This window comes from Schistosoma mansoni, assembly GCF_000237925.1.
Source record: "Schistosoma mansoni, WGS project CABG00000000 data, supercontig 0125, strain Puerto Rico, whole genome shotgun sequence".
NCBI lineage: Eukaryota > Metazoa > Platyhelminthes > Trematoda > Strigeidida > Schistosomatidae > Schistosoma > Schistosoma mansoni.
The window spans coordinates 9,841-26,654 of record NW_017386034.1 but is presented as its reverse complement, the minus strand read 5'-3'; the positions used below and the strand labels follow the sequence as shown (position 1 = coordinate 26,654).

The 16,814-nt window shown below is 31.3% G+C and overlaps 1 non-coding gene across 1 annotated transcript; it reads left to right on the top strand.

The window, feature by feature from the left end:
• The first annotated feature begins 2,390 nt into the window (after positions 1-2,390).
• Positions 2,391-2,457, top strand: Smp_tRNA_01590_Gln_TTG.1.1. Its single transcript has one exon. It is a non-coding gene (tRNA).
• Positions 2,458-16,814: the final 14,357 nt, after the last annotated feature.

Sequence of the window (16,814 nt, the reverse complement as noted above, 5' to 3'; positions counted from 1 at the left end):
GATAAAATATTTATGAGATCTTTCAATAAAAATACAACTCATTTGTAAACCTTTGGATAATATTTCTAAATCTCCATTTGGCAATGACAGGTATCAGTGCCACCATTACCAACACGTTTCCGGATACATCACAGCATCAAAGTTAAACGTTGGATCTACTTCAACTTCATTCGCTGAGATTTTACAAATATATTCTTCCTATTTAATGACTCACATCAACTCGGCGCTCAAATACTGTGAAACTATTCGTTCTAATTTAAACAAAAGTTCGTATACAGTAGATTTATATATTTATGTAAGGTATGTTTGATAAGACGTCTCTAGAAATGAAACTTTTATGCTGTAATTTATCCTCAAACTTATTGTTAATTGTGACACTGATACCTGTCATTGCCAAATGGAGATTTAGAAATATTATCCAAAGGTTTACAAATGAGTTGTATTTTTATTGAAAGATCTCATAAATATTTTATCTTTCAGGTGAATATGCCAAAATGATATGACAAACAAACAATTTAAAGGATAGTGTTAATTAGCTTTTCTGTTTTTCTTTGCTTCACCATCAAATTAATTTAATTGATCCAAAATTTTAGTATGAAAATATATTTGTACATTTGCTCTTTCATAGACAAGTATATGTGGAAGTTACATGCAATTAGTTCCCTTTATGAATTTAAATAAAGACAGAACAAATATTGATGCAGAATAATATGAATTCATTATATTTCGTGGATTCTCATCAGCTGCTTACAACCAAATATGTATTAGAATTTTAGCATTGAGATAATAAATAGTGTGGAACAATCGATATAGGTGAATGTAAAGGATTGGAATGACAAAAGGTTATCAATGATAACTATGTATGGTCAGAGGTTATTAGGTATTAGAATCAAGAAAACATAAAGGGCGGATGGTGTAACAGTTGAGTGGAGTTCAAAGACAGATAAGATGAAATATGTGATAATTTTAGAGGTAATGAAGGAGTCATGGTATTAAAAACAAACAGGATGGGTTACGTAATAATTGAATGGAATTTGGAGAGTTCATATAATTTAAGAGAGATAAGTGAGCGGAAATGTGTGATAGAAAGGGTGGTTTAAGAATTGGGTAATGGAAGAGGAATATAATAAAAACTAAATATTAACCAAAACAAAAGTAATATCCAAAAAACGAACATGCTCAGAAATGCGAACATGTACTCTTCTCTCGGTTCTTCCAATCCTCTACATTCACTTATGTCGATTGTTCCACGCTATTTATTATCTCAATGTTATAATTCTAATACATATTTGGTTGTAAGCAGCTGATGAGAATCCACGAAATATAATGAATTCATATTATTCTGCATCAATATTTGTTCTGGCTTTATTTATGTGTAAAAGGTTGATTATATAAGAAAATGAAACTTTTATATCGTTGTTACAAGTAATGACAATCAATAAATTTCGTATTCTTAAGAACAAAACATGCTTTTCAAATTAAATATAATCAAAAGAGTGAGCTTTCACATGCCTTTTTGAATATCTAGTAAACGATCTGATTTCGTAGGATTTTCATAGGATTGAAACTATAGCACTTTGAGATACTATACCTGACACAGATCATTTTTTGGTGAACGTTTAAACATTAGCTTTTAATCCGTTAAACACCAATCATCATTATTATGTTTATTTTAATTTTAAAAGACTAAAACACTATTTGTAATCCATTACGTAGTAATAAATAACACATAGAAACTTACGGTTTGAATTAGTAATGCACTACTGATCATAAAGCTAAGTTTACAATAAACACATTAAAGTGTAATATTTTGTCAACAATCTAAAAAGAAGGGGGTTTTGTGGAGATTTTAGTAATTTTACATAGTTGAGATCATGAGTCAACTGAAGGTAGACCAGGTTTTCCATGGTGTTCTAGCTTGAATTGACTCATGATCTCAACAATCTAAAAGGAGTGTAAACTTTAGACTAGGATCAGCTTTTTTAAATCTGTAATGTCAGAAAAAAAAGAAAACAACTTTTAAAACTAATCCCGATGAATAACGATATGAACGAATGAAATACATTTTAAGCTAATGACAAGGATAAATTACTTTTATAGTATTTATATTAGATATTACTTATTTTAAAGAAACATTTAAGAATTTTCTTTAAAAGTTATTTCTTCTGAATTACTATAAATGAGCTGAAGTTATAATTCACTTAGTATTATTTGTATCTTCCCATTGATGTTTAGGACTGTAACTGGTCAGTCTCTTATTGGCCATATGTGCATACTGTGTATAAGAGACTGACCAGTTGCAGTCCTAAACATAAATGGGAAGATACAAACAAACAATACTAAGTGACTTTAAACTTCAACCCATTGCACAAGCAAGTGACTATCAGGACTCAGTAGCTGAGTGGATAACGCGATGGCGTTTGAAGCGAACAGTACTGGGTTCGAGTCCCAGAGTGAACATCAATTCTGAGATGCAGGTACATCCAACTGAGTAGTCCCAAATAGTATGAAACGCGCGTCCTTGATTCCACTGCTAGCCACTATCCATCTTTGCTTATAGAACTGAAGTTATGTATAAATTTCCTTTTAAATTTCTAATAATGAATATACTAACTCATTTAACTAAGTTATTCTACCTCATATACATATATACATGTACAAAAGACAACAACCAAATGTCTACATTACATGGTAATTATTACAAATTAATTTTTAATATATAACAAATCACTGGTGTATAACATTTGGTCAAAACTAATTACTAAATGTTGTTGATAATAATGACGCTAGTCGTCTATGCCGTTTTACATATTAATATACTGAAACTGAAAGAGACGTTTATCTTAAAATGCCAAAATGTTAAAATGAAAAAAGATTAATTTTACGTATGATATACTTTGAAATTTTAATAAATGAATTAACTAATCGACTTGTTAAATAATTGAAAACAATCAGTAAAAGTTGTAGATGTAGAATGTACATTTGAAAAAGCTCAGAAAATTCATGATTTGAATGCACGTCTACCATTATTAAAATCAAATATGTTACGGTTAAGGACAATGGGGCTGCAACTGACTTGTAAAGCTGAATTATTTATACTGAATTATTACTGAATAGAGACTAATGTCGTTTTTGTACAATCTTTAATGCTGTTCGAATTCTAACGATCACATTGTAGTTTACGCACTAGACTGAGTGACCATAGGTTACAGTTCTTATGACTGGATACTAGTTATCTTGTAGTAACCAGAAGGGAACCCTAGAAGTGGAACTGAGTCCCATGATATCCATCAGTTTCTTCACGAGCTCCAAGAAACCCGAAATCTGAATCTAAGGGCTCCTATTTTTTGCCTTCACTAACTTTCATCAAAAACTACAGAATGTATTGTCAAATCACTTGGACTATTGAGGTCCCTTTCATGATCTAGACCACTTCAATAACGAAAATTCGACTACCTTGACAATAACTTCAAAACTATTGTAGTGACTGTTACAAGCTATTTGGTTTTTATCGCTTTTCACCACCAGAGAAATCAGTACAAGCTGATATCAGTGTAAAGTTAACAATTCCAACTGCGGTCAATTGATAAGAACAATGACAAAGTTTTCAAGTGATATTTTTTGACTCAGTATACAAATCAAGTTTCTATATTTCTATTCTCTCTATTAGAATATGTTTTCGATATGAATTTTAGAAATGAGCTAACTAGCACAACTAATATTTAGACAAGTAATAGTATTAATATAGCAATATAAACATTCTGTTTTCGGAAATCTTCCAAAAGTTAATTCTCTTGCGTCGTATAAAGTTACATTTTAGACACATAATTCGCAAATATAAATATGGGAATTTAATGTGTGGGTTTAGTTTCAAGCTTAAGTATTGTAGTTGAATGATATGAGTTTAAAAGGTAAATTAGTAATCACATTATAATTATTTATACAATATTTTCATTTCTGTGCCACTGTTATCATAAAATAATCTTACTAAGCTACGATGGGTCCAACGACAGTGCCAGTTGGTTTTACACAGTATTTAGATAAGAACATATCTTTTTCCAGCATTACTATGAAAAAGCGGAATTGTCTATCAAATACTGCTTTTTAGGTTGCAATGAAAACCAATCTGTGATGCACTATGAATTAATAATCATTTGAAAGAGATAATTCGTGCTCAATACGCTACACATTTTTTTTTCACCTATTAGATTTCAAGTCACTTAACTTGGTTTATCGGTCTTTTAAAAGAAGTACTGTAATAATTTTTTAGCAGTTCATATTGATGTGGAAAGGTGAACTCCTTCATTTAAGTCTAATTTTCAATATGTTAAATCAATGAGTAATAGCTTGGTAATGAAATCAAATCCATTTTAAGTGATGTTCCAATCTACTTAATTATGCTCAACACCTTGAGGGATAATTTTATTTGACCTAATTTTACTGTATGGAGAGTGCTGGTGGGCACCCCATGCTCCTCCACGAGGGGTAACAGGCGTAAATAAGTAATTAAGTAATTTTACTTTTATTTCCAACTAAGTCTGTTCAAGTAGACTGTGATCTACAAAAGAATAGATCAGAATAAACTTTACAGCATCGAGTAAATTTTAAAATTAAACTAACTATATTAAAAAGATTATGGCTGTCTGCCTAAATAAACTATTTAAGATGTAATTCTTTACTATCAATTATGAGATGCTTCTAAAGCGAAGTATGAAAATGACTTGACTATCTCTGGTCTTTCAAACTAAATGACTTATAAAGTTTAATAAAACGTACCGAAAGCTAACTGATTATAAATCGTCCTATGTTTAAGTTATTAAGAACTTCATGTATATAAAAACTACATCACTTAATCTTTTATTTGTCTCAAAGAAGAAACTAAAGATCCTAGTGTTTTTTATAGTGAAAGCTTAAAAGCGATCAATTTTCAAAAGTGTGTTGAAGCATAAACTAACATCATCTTGTCAGAGGAAATATTCCAAAAAATATAAATTAACATTCAACTGAGAAAAATTTACCTTTTTTCCATTTTTATTGTTCTGTCTCTTGATAGACATTAACATGAATATATGTATAAATTCGTCAGCGAATATGCCGTGACAAACCAAATCCCTAGAAAATAAAAGTTAAAACGGTTTAATTGTTTGCTTATTCATCTCATCGTTCATGGTACTTTAATATAAGCAGCATTGTTTTTACAAATTATTAAATATTTTGTGATTAACTCACAGTTTTACATATACCTTTGCAAGTAATATGATGTTTATCCTGTCCTTTCATGTGACATATCACTAATCCATACTCTAATGTGCAACATGGTTCTTAAATACTGATAAACTCCCTTTGAGTCTACTCAGTCAATAATGTCTGTTGTTGATTAAAAGTTTAGAAGCACAATCATGGAAGCATTCAAACATTTATGGAGAAATGAGTCAGATATTAATAAAATAACAGTCATTTATTGGGGATATTATCCACTTCCAGCTCCTATTTACTGTGCATTATGGTTTAACAATCTTATTTGGTTCGCCTCAATTTTTCTACCAAAAAACACTAACTAAAACCTTACTGGAGACGATAACAAAAATGTCTAGTATTTTGTTTGGATTAATCAGGTTCTTTATGTTATAGTAACTATTATTGAAGTTCTGTAAAGTCGTTCCTATACTCGATTATCAATTTTCCGACGAGTATAATAACAAAACAATCTTAGAAACTATCTTGTCTCTTTTCGTGTTTTCCCAAGAAAATACAATGACATTAAAAAATTCTTTATTACAGTTAGCATTGTTCAACAAAAATTTTAAATCACATAAACCATTCAAATGAATGATGATGATAATAGAGAGAAAAGAGAATACTTTAATCCTTCTTAATAACATCTTACTAATCTCAAAACCAATATTTCTTCAAGAATTCATTTTACCTAAATATATATCCAAAGTTCATTTAGAAATCCTTCAATAATTTTTTTCAAAAATAAATTTATTTTATCACCCCTGTGGGAATAAATATTTTTCTTTCAAACAAACAAACAAACAAAAAAAGGGAAACAAATTATTCCATCATTTAAATAGGGATCAATTATAACAGTAAAATATTTTATGATAATAATAGAGAAAATAAAAGGGGTCATCCATTTCATTGACGTCATCTAAAGTATTTCTTAATTTAAAATTTTAATGAAATTAGAAAACAATGAACTAAATTCCAGAGGAAATAATTTTTTGTTGTTGCTATGATTGTATAAATATATTTGTCAACATTGTAATGTCAAATATTTGAATAATACTGTAATTTATTTATTATGGTAACTTGATTTTGTGAATCTAAAATTTCCAGTTTGTTGGCTTTCCACATAGCACGTGAATTAATTTCGAAAAGAGAATTCTTCAATTCGTATGATAAATAATAGTGTTCACCCAGACATCATTATTTAATTATCTGATGCGAACAATCAAACAAGAAGTCTTAACAAAATAAGGAAGCTATTTTTGGGAACGTTATTTCAGTTAATTCAAAGATCGTATAACAGTAACATTTACTTTTGCCCTTAGTGTATTCTACAGATCATAAGCTTTCGTTTGATGTATGATTCACTGTCATAGTCCTTTCTGTTCCAAAGTTATTGTAATTTAGACGTAACCTTTTGTACTCTATTTTTAAATCTAATCCCCCAGTTTTGGACATAACTGTATTTTCCTAATTATTATACGTTGTGGTCAGGTTAGTCATCTATTTATTCATGTATCTTTTTACACTAATCTGAATTCGAGTACCAGATCGGGATTGGAATAAAGCGAGTAGTATTCACCCAGACATCATTATTTAATTATCAAAACTATTTAATTTTGATAAAGTAATAACGAATAAAAATCCAATATCATTGAAATTAAGATGTAATTTAGACGTTTTATGTCAAGTAACATCAATAGGCTGACGCGATGGAATCCTGTACAATGAGATCATCATAGGCACTTTAAAAAAATAAGTGAGTTGAACTATTAGATCATCTAAATAACACTGGTTATAAATAAGTATGAAAACAATAACGAATTAAACCGAATTCATATTGTTTTATCTTAAATCTTTGTCCTTATGCTTTTTAAGTCAATACATGAAAATGTGTTTGATAATAACTAAAATAAGCACTTGATTTACGATGAAAATTTTAGATTTGATAAAAATATTATTCTACCACAATACTTATATTTATACCCCATTGTGGGTATCCCTACACGATCTCGCCTGAGGGACTCAAACCAAGAATCCTCGATATTGTGCACGAGACCCTATTTTTATATTACCGAACCATAATGTTTAGCCGTGAATAGATATACTCCTTGTTAGATAATTCGCAAAAGTTGTCACGATCGGTTTGTCCAAGTTAAAAAGTAGAAGCCACTAGATTGCATGTTTCAACGAAATCCTATTGTGACAGTTAACCAGAGTATAATGGTTGGTAGGACATTCTAAAAAACCTTCCAACTGATCACTATTTTCAGATAATTTGAGTAAAACATTGACTTATGTACGTTAACTCTCAATGATGATGAAAACATTGTATCATATCTGGATCAAAATAGAGTATTTAAAGATGGTAGATCAGTTTTATTGATAAGATAGACATAGATTCTGGCTAGAATTTAGGAACTGCACGAAATCCCATCTGACTATTATCTATTTCTGTCTATCCCAGTTAATAATAGAGTGCAGGAATTTTCTTGTAATAACCTTAGAGGAATAAGTTTGGCCAATGTACTGACTAAAATACTACTCTCCCTTACCACTCAAAGCCTATTTGGAACCTGTGAACAGCCGACTTAAGATAACGGGTCTGGTTTCAGGCTTGGATGTTGATATGTGTATTATATATTCATCCTTCATACGGTTTTGAATCCTAAGCAAACTTACCGCCGACCTACATGACATGCATTTCTTGACCTACAATAAACTCGGCTATTTAGGAGCTATAGTGCGGGATTTTGCCATTTGGAAGTATACCAAAGAAGTACACAAGCCTTGTGAGGACTCCTTACTCGTACAACATTGCGAGCAAATGTGGTTTTTTCGGGGCTACGCACTACCTCTTTTTTATTTAATTTCGTCACAAATGGCGTACTAAAGATCTTAAATTATTCCTCTAACTATCCATGAACGGGTCTCCTTATAAACGCACTTACTAACCTGGAGTGCATATATGATGTTATCTAATTTTTGTGAACCCTAAAATAGTGCAGTCTCCTGAATAGCTGTAGTTACACATGAATTATGTTTATAGTATGATTCTTTTCCTGTAAATCTAAATGTCTTTCCCGAGTTGTCTGCTCGAAGCCTAAATTAATCATAAGAGGTGAGGAAGTTGACTGCGTCAAAAGCTTCAGTCACCTTGAAAGTCACATTAACTCTAATAGGTTGACGTTTAGCAAAACTTCGACATGAATTCAGAAAGCCTATTTGACTCTCTTCTATCTATCGCCTGTGATACGAGAGGAAGTTCATCTGAAAACTTAAGGGCAAGTATACTATGCAGTAATCCAATCTACATTACTGTATGAGTGTGAAATATAAAACTTGATCACAGAATTTGTACACAAACTTTGACCACTTAATCACGGGTATCTTCAAAGAATTGCTCGCGTAACATAGAGTAGTCGAATTAGTGCATATAATGTTAGACGTAGGATACAAGCCAATGATGGCAAAATAGCTGTTGAGGTTGTTAAATTCATAGGCTGAGGCAACTATTATTATAACTGAGTTTATCAGAAAGAGAATAGTGAAGTTAAAATTTGCAGCAGAAAATAACTATGTGTTTTTTAAGCAGAGATGGATTGTGGCTAGCAGTGGAATCAAGGACGCGCGTTTTGTACTATTTGGGACTCGTCAGATCGATGTACCTGCATCTCAGAGTTGGTGTTAATTCTGGGACTCGAACCCAGTACTGTTCGCTTCAAACGCCATCGCGTTATCCACTCGGTCACTGAATCCTGATAGCCATTTGCTTGTGCTAACCACAATCCATCTCTGCTCATGATGCTTGTGAATTAAGGCTACATCGAGGCAATACGCACAGTATGCACATATGCCAATTAGAGACTGACCAGTTGCAGTCCTAATACATCGATGGGATGATTCAAGCAAACAATACGAAATGAATAACACTTCACCACAATTGCACAAGTTAGTAGCTATCTGAACTCAGTAGCTAAGTGGATAACGAAATGGCGTTTGAAGCGAACGGTACTGGGTTCTAGTCCCGAAGTAAACATTAACTCTGGGATGCGGGTATATCTGTCTGATGAGTCCCAAATAGTACGAAACGCGAGTCCTAGATTCCACTGCTAGCCTCCATCGTCTCAGGTTATAATGCTCGTGTTTGAATTTGTTTCAGACTGTAGTCAAACGTTTTTCTGTATTTCTGGTTTCAAGTTGGTTCCACTGGACTAAAATGTATTTCTCCTGGAACCACTAAATAGATAATTTAAGTTTATTTACATTACAGTTTTGTCAAACTCATTGACCAACGATACATTCTGGTACATAGATGGAATTACTTCTTAAAATATCTTTATCCAATTGCTTTTATGTAACAAAGTAGTTATTGATCGAAAGTATCTGAGATACTTTCTAAAACAGAATAATTAGTTAGTTATGAATGTGAAATTAAAATGAGGATGAAATTAAACTAATTGGAAGTTGATAACTTAGTATAATGGTACAACTTCAAAACTCGAAAAGGACCCATAATTTTTTATTATAATTACGAATAGTATATAACAAGAATTAAAATTGAACAAAAGCATATACTTACGTAATAATATTTATTTACCAACTCTTGCATGGCAAATATGAAGTCAGTATGACGTTTTGTTAGACAAAAAAAGTCTTGACTGGGGAAAAAAACAATTGATGAAAAAAAGAAGAGGAAAACCTAGACTTCCTCAGACAGAATTCGTTCACTTTACTATGCCATTTGATTATCTACAATTCCGCATTTTGTGATCACAAAACAATTTTCTTATCAATACAAAAGACCACCTATACGACATTTAAAAATGATACTTTTTTGTTTAATATAATCTTGGAATAATCATTGAAATGATAAAAAAGGTTGTTTCCCTTTAAAAGAATAGTTTGTTTTAAAAACATCAATTATGTATGTTTAGATCACATGTATATCACTTTAATATTGTGTTGTGTTCATTTTTCTGAACCTGAATTCTTTTCTACCTGCATAATTCATTCGATTTTAACTTTGAAAAAGATTGAGATGAAATAAGATTTTATTGGTAATGTTAAATGATCAAGATTCAGTAGGGTATTAATGGGTTGACATATTTTGTTTGTTTGTTGTTTTTAGACTTTTATTTGAATATTAATTTTATTTTATGTTTTCAGTAATAATTATCTATTTTTATTAACCATTATAGACATTAATTGATCATCTTGTTTCATTTTTTATATTTATACCAGTTTCCTTGCATACAAAGATGATTGTGTAACACTTTTATTCTGATTATCATTTAGTGAACTAATTCTTTTTATCAGAAGGGGTTTTTTGTGGATATTATAGTAATTTTAATAGTTGAGATCATGAGTCAATTGAAACTAGCCGACCATGGAAAACCTGGAAGCACATATGCTCACTAAAGACTCATTTCAAGAGGTATTTTCTGGAGTTCTAGTGAGAAGCAGTGACTAGTGGGCTTCAACCGGGTCTGTTGTGAGATAGTAACTCACTGAAGACAGTGGTGGATATGTCGCTCAATTTCGTAGATTAGTTGAAATTAGACATTAACACAGTTGGTTGCCGGCTCATGGGTCTAGATGCTTATCGTTCTGGAGCGAGACCGATATGTCCTGGGTCCGAATCTCGGGGGGTGGGGTGGGATCGTGGATGTACACTGCTGATGAGTCACACACTAGGACGAATCGGCCTTCAAGTGACTTCACTTTTTCCATGGTGGTCTAGCTTTGATTGACTCATGATTTCAGTTATCGTACTTCTTTTTAGTTAGTTAATTCAATTCTTTACATGATTCAATAATAAATCATTTTATTTTGCATATCTATAAGCTGTGGTAAAATTTGAAAGGTGTCCACAAAGTTACTTCATTGATGCTTTCATATAGAAAATGTTTTCACTTTGAGTATAGTTCTGAATAAAATATTAACAGAACTAACTACTCATTATTTACAACTATTTTTTTGAATCTGGACCTTTTCACTTGTGTCAATGTAATTTCTGCTGAACTGGTGGCAGATTCAATGAGTATTTGTTCACATATTTTGGACTGGAAATGTGTATTTCATGTATATTTCCGTATTATTGTCAACGCAAACATTTTTCACATCTCAATCATTTTGATACCATTTGCTATTTTTACTCCTTTTGTAGTGAACAAGAACACGAATGGGGACAAACGAATGTATTTGAGCACAAAATTACAGAATATCTCAGTAAAACCTGACAATCATACAGTAAACAATTAATTTGCAAACTACCAATCAATTGTCTCAATCTTGACCGTTGCTTCTGTAAATATCAGTCCATAGTATCCGATTATTATTCATGCATTTTCATACCAATTGCGTTTCATTTCCGTTCTTTCTTTATCTATTTTCTACTGAAATACACTCAATGCCCGACCATCGTTATATACTACTACTACTACACCACAGTTTATTATCCTTGTTAAGAGATTTTCACGTTTTCATTTTCGAGGAGAATATTATGAATCCTCATCTTCCGGTTATCTTAATAAAAAAGTGCTCTAAAAGAACAACTTTTTTTTCGTAAAGTAGACTAGTAACGGTTAGATTAAAAAAATTAAAGTAATCCACCTTTTACTGATATTCACTTACAGTAAACAGAAACTTTAACTTTTTACGAACAATCTACTTTCTTGACTAGGCGGCTAGGAAAAATTTCCTTCATAACTAATGACAGCGTCGTCGAACACTTGTTTTGTTTAATACTATGCATTTTGATCTGTATTCTTTTTGATCTGCTCTTTGTTCTCATTTTCATAACTACTTTTAAAGAGAAATGTACGTAAAAGAGGTAAAATAATTCGCAAAATTACCTAGTCAACTACTTCATGTGTAAAGTTATTAAGCAACTAATACTGTATAACGGCTAAAATCAAGGTAAATATACAAGACTAACGTTTCCAATCGTAACCAACATGAAAGATCGGTGAATTAACAGGTAATTGTGAAATTAGATATGTTAAGTATCATATGAACATTGGATAGGGACCAAGTTGATCAGTTGTATTTTCCGTAATTGCAGTAAAATGGGATGTAAATAAACTAAAACGGAGAGATCTTACTTTAAAGGAAGATGACTTGATTTTAGAAATCGAGAAACCTTCAAATATTTACCAACTACTTTTAGACTAAATGTCTTGAAGTAATACACAACAGGTAGATATTTTCAAATGTTTTTTACGGCTATAATCTATTTTTACTAACGTTTTGCATGAAAAATCTCTACAGATGAATAGATTATTACTGGAATGTAAAAAACACCATTGCGTTTTGATTAGAAAATAAGGAAAATTCTTTTTTTTCTTAAAAGAAATGTTGTATGAAATTCGAATAGGCTGGTCCTACGATTTTAGATCTAAAGACAAAAATTTTACTAGCTATTTACAATTGGTTGATCACTAGGTAATGACCAATATCATGTAATGTCAGGTCCTTCTTAGCACAGATCGAATCATATCGACCAGTTTGCAATGTGATCGCAACTCCAGGCGTCTTGACATCGTGTGCACTATGTTCAGACGTAAGGTGGTGATTGGATTTAAACGATAGAAAACTTTGAACCTAGGTTTCGTTCAATTTGGAACTCGTTAGCAATTGCAAGTACATACAAATTGTAAATACATCTCAGTCCTACGGAAGGTCAGTCTCGGCCCAGATAGCTCAGTGGTAACGTCTCTGATTGTGATAGGATCAAACTCGTCAGGGAGCATCAGTTCCCCCAAGATTCCAGGTACGCCTTGCTGATGAATGTCAAATAGCACGAAACTTAAGTCCAAGGTTACCAGTCAACTACCTCTAATCACCACCTTGTATTACCATTTTTTGACCAAAATAATATCTAACAAATTGCACGATGTTAATTTGCAAAAATAAATAATCTTGCAGGTAGGCTTCAGAAGACGCGAAGTTACATTTCTGTCATTGAAATCACCACATTTTTTAAAATGGATAATTTCTTATCTTTCATTATAAGTTATATTTGTTTTTCAACTGAGAATCAACTGATAAAGTATGAATATATAAGTACTTAATAGCATGAGATAGTTGTGAGTCGTACAACTTCTAAACATTGTAAAAATATGGTCATTACGATTTTTGCAAAATAAAAATTGGAATAGTTGAAGTAACAAGGATATCCTGATATGAGGAATAAAATGTCACATAAATCCTTTAATAGATGACTTTACAGTTCGCAACAAAACAAACTAAATAGAATATGGATTGATCTCTGTAATTAAACCTACATTTTTTGTCAGTTTGATCAAAAAATTCCCATCGAAATATAGTATAAAACCAGAATGATTTTAGCAATATCAGGTATTGATTTTCATTCACAAAATTAATTTTTACATGTTTACAATAGCTTATGGTGGCCCGATATCTGACTCCAATTGGATTGTATGAATGTTAATGAAATATATTTATTGCTAATCCTCGTATATAATTATCGACTTAAATCGCGTTAGTCAATAACGGAATTATATAAGCCAAATACGAGAATAGTTGTTTGTAAACGTATATTTAGTACACTTATTGATCTGGGCAGACAATTAGGGGGGACGAAGCGAATGAAGCGAAGAAAGGACAGCTAAGCAAAATGGCGCAGAGTGGAGTAACCACGTAAGCCAACTCAGTTTAACCAAGCGTTAATGAATAATTATAGTTAAACAAAAATAAATTACAGACATTTTTTGAGTAGGATAAGATGTACATTTACATACGCTCATATAAAAACAGTCAGGGTTGATAAGCAAATAATTAAAAAGGTCAAAACATGACTCAAAAAAGATGGATAAATTGGCCTGTCCAGAGGCTGGAATAAGTTATATGGGATTACCATAGTAATCGACACTATAAGCTTTCGCATTATCTTAGTGATTAAAACTATATTTTAGTTACTACTACAAATGAATATCAAACAATCCCTTGATATCATATGATCAATTATTAACCATAGTACTTAATATTCATTATCATAAAACTATTTAATAGTCTTAACCATAAGTTATTTGAAATATTTTCCAAAAGTATCTCAGATATCTTAATAATTATAACACAGTTGAATACATATGGTATCATTTTCTAATGAACTAGTTCATTTTTTCTTTATTTATTTAAGTCAGAAAATGCAAAAAAACGAAAAGCATGTTTAAATCTCACAATAAGTTTACACTTTGTATATTATTAGTTGTGGGGGGGGTATTATATCTTGAACCGGCAATTGTTATTATCTTGTACCCGCTTATTAGAGATCAGTGATTTATTGATCGGACCAACGACACATGAAACCCATATGAACAGTCTAGATCACTTGTCGGTCCTGATATCTGCCTAGCACAGCCAGTGAAGTCCAGAACAACAATAACAGTCTCTACGGTATGAATCATTATATTTCAAACACTCCGAGTTTATATACCAATCAGACAGACTACATCGTACCATAAAATAGAAAATAACATTTGTACAAGATTTGGCCAAATGTGGCTGTGAATGTGGGGATCAGTAATTAATAGACTGGGTATAACTCAGGAACGACAAATTATATAATAACAGTTTATGGGTCAAAATAAAGCTTATAATTAAAGGAACATAAATAAGAATAGTTAATTTACTTAACAATTATACAATAGGAAATATGCGTATCATGTTGGTCCATAAATAGCCCTCAAAAGTTACCATTCATAATTCTCTTCGGGATATAACAACATGTTATTATAAAGTTTTATCTTGAAATAACAAATGTGTGACAAAGTGAGAATTTTTGTATAGATAATCTTGTACACCTATTAGCACCTAGTAACTAAAGCAACTACTCATCAAATCAACCGTTCATATCGATTAATTTAAATTTTATCCCACAGGAAAAAAAGTTTATAAAATATAGCGTGATAAAATAAATTTATTAATATATGTTTTTCTCTTAATAACATAACTGATTGCTTATAACAAAACGGATATATATCATGTTTATCTATCATTGATAAGATTGAAAAATTGTTAGTGAAGAGGATTAGTTACTATGGAAATAGAAAGAAAAGATAGTTAAATAGAATTCTTTTTCCAATTATTAGTATAAAAAAAGTATGTATTACTTTGTTGTCTAATAAATCTTTTGATTAGATCAAGATTTAATCAATAACTAAAGTATTTCATTCGATCTTTGAATTGTTGTTTTCATTCAATTAATTTGAAATTATAGTCTTTTTTTGAGATATTTACTTAGTATTGTTTGTTTGGATCTCCCCATTGATGTTTTTAGGACTGCGACTGGCCAGTCTCTAATTGGCCAGAGTGAACATCAACTCTGAGATGCAGGTACATCCAACTGACGAGTTCCAAATAGGACGAAACGCGCGTCCTTGATTCCACTGCTAGCCACTATCCAACTTTGCTTATCATTTTTTGAGATATGTTTATGAACTAAGTAAATCGAACTGAAAGTGAACAAGTGAGGTTATTAATGTTATTATATATAAGTAAATATTAGATTTGCTAAGTTATTTTCTAATCAAAATATTAGAAAAATAGTGCTTAGTGACTGAAGTTTGATTTTGCAGTGTTTTTTTTTACAAAGTTTGTGAATTAAGGCAATATTGAGGCAACATGCACAGTTTGCACCTATGCCAATTAGAGACTGACCAGTTGCAGTCCTAAAAACATCAATGGGAAGATTCAAACAAGCAATACTAAGTGAATTTAAAGTTTGTTAATGTTTATGTAAAAAATTTATTCATAGAAGTGACGCCCACTTCATTCCGATGACTTCTCTAATATTGCTCATTAAACAAGCGAAAGCTATTATCGATTTATGAACATTGCAACAAAATCTATAGGTCACGATTGATGATATATTGTAGTTGAACTCCATCCAGAATGAGTAAACTAAGCATCTTTATGAATCTGCTATTTACCAATTATAGCTGAGATAAACATTTCAGCTTACAGTAATGAAAGGTATCAAAAATATAAACACTTCATGGAAAGTATGCTATATTTATTAAGGCAACATTTTTTCAGATGATAACATTTGTTTTTTTATTGAGTCTTGACAATGTCTCCGTGATTAGTTACCTCATCATTTAGAGTTCATAAGCATGTATAATACTGTTTAAATGTTTTAAGTATTCTAACAAATAGAAATTTTTACATGCGTCTATTCAGTATCAATAGAGAATACTCTTTTTTAAGAAGAAATAATTAATTTTAAGTATAAACATCATAACTAGAAGAATTTTTCATCCCGTAGATAGAACTTTCGCAAAATACTTCGGATCCATTAGCCAGAAACTATCAGTGACAACCTACTGTGGGAGAGAACAAGCCAGATTCCAGGGGAGAAAAAAATCTGGAAGTATATAGGACACACATTGCGGAAAACACTCAACTGCATCACAAGACAAGCCCTAATATGGGGTCCTGAAGGTCAAAGAAGAAGAGGAAGACCAAAGAACGCATTACGCCGGAAGAAATGGAAACAGACATGAGAAAAATGAACGAAAATTGGATAAAACTAGGATGGAAGGCTCAGGACAGAGTGG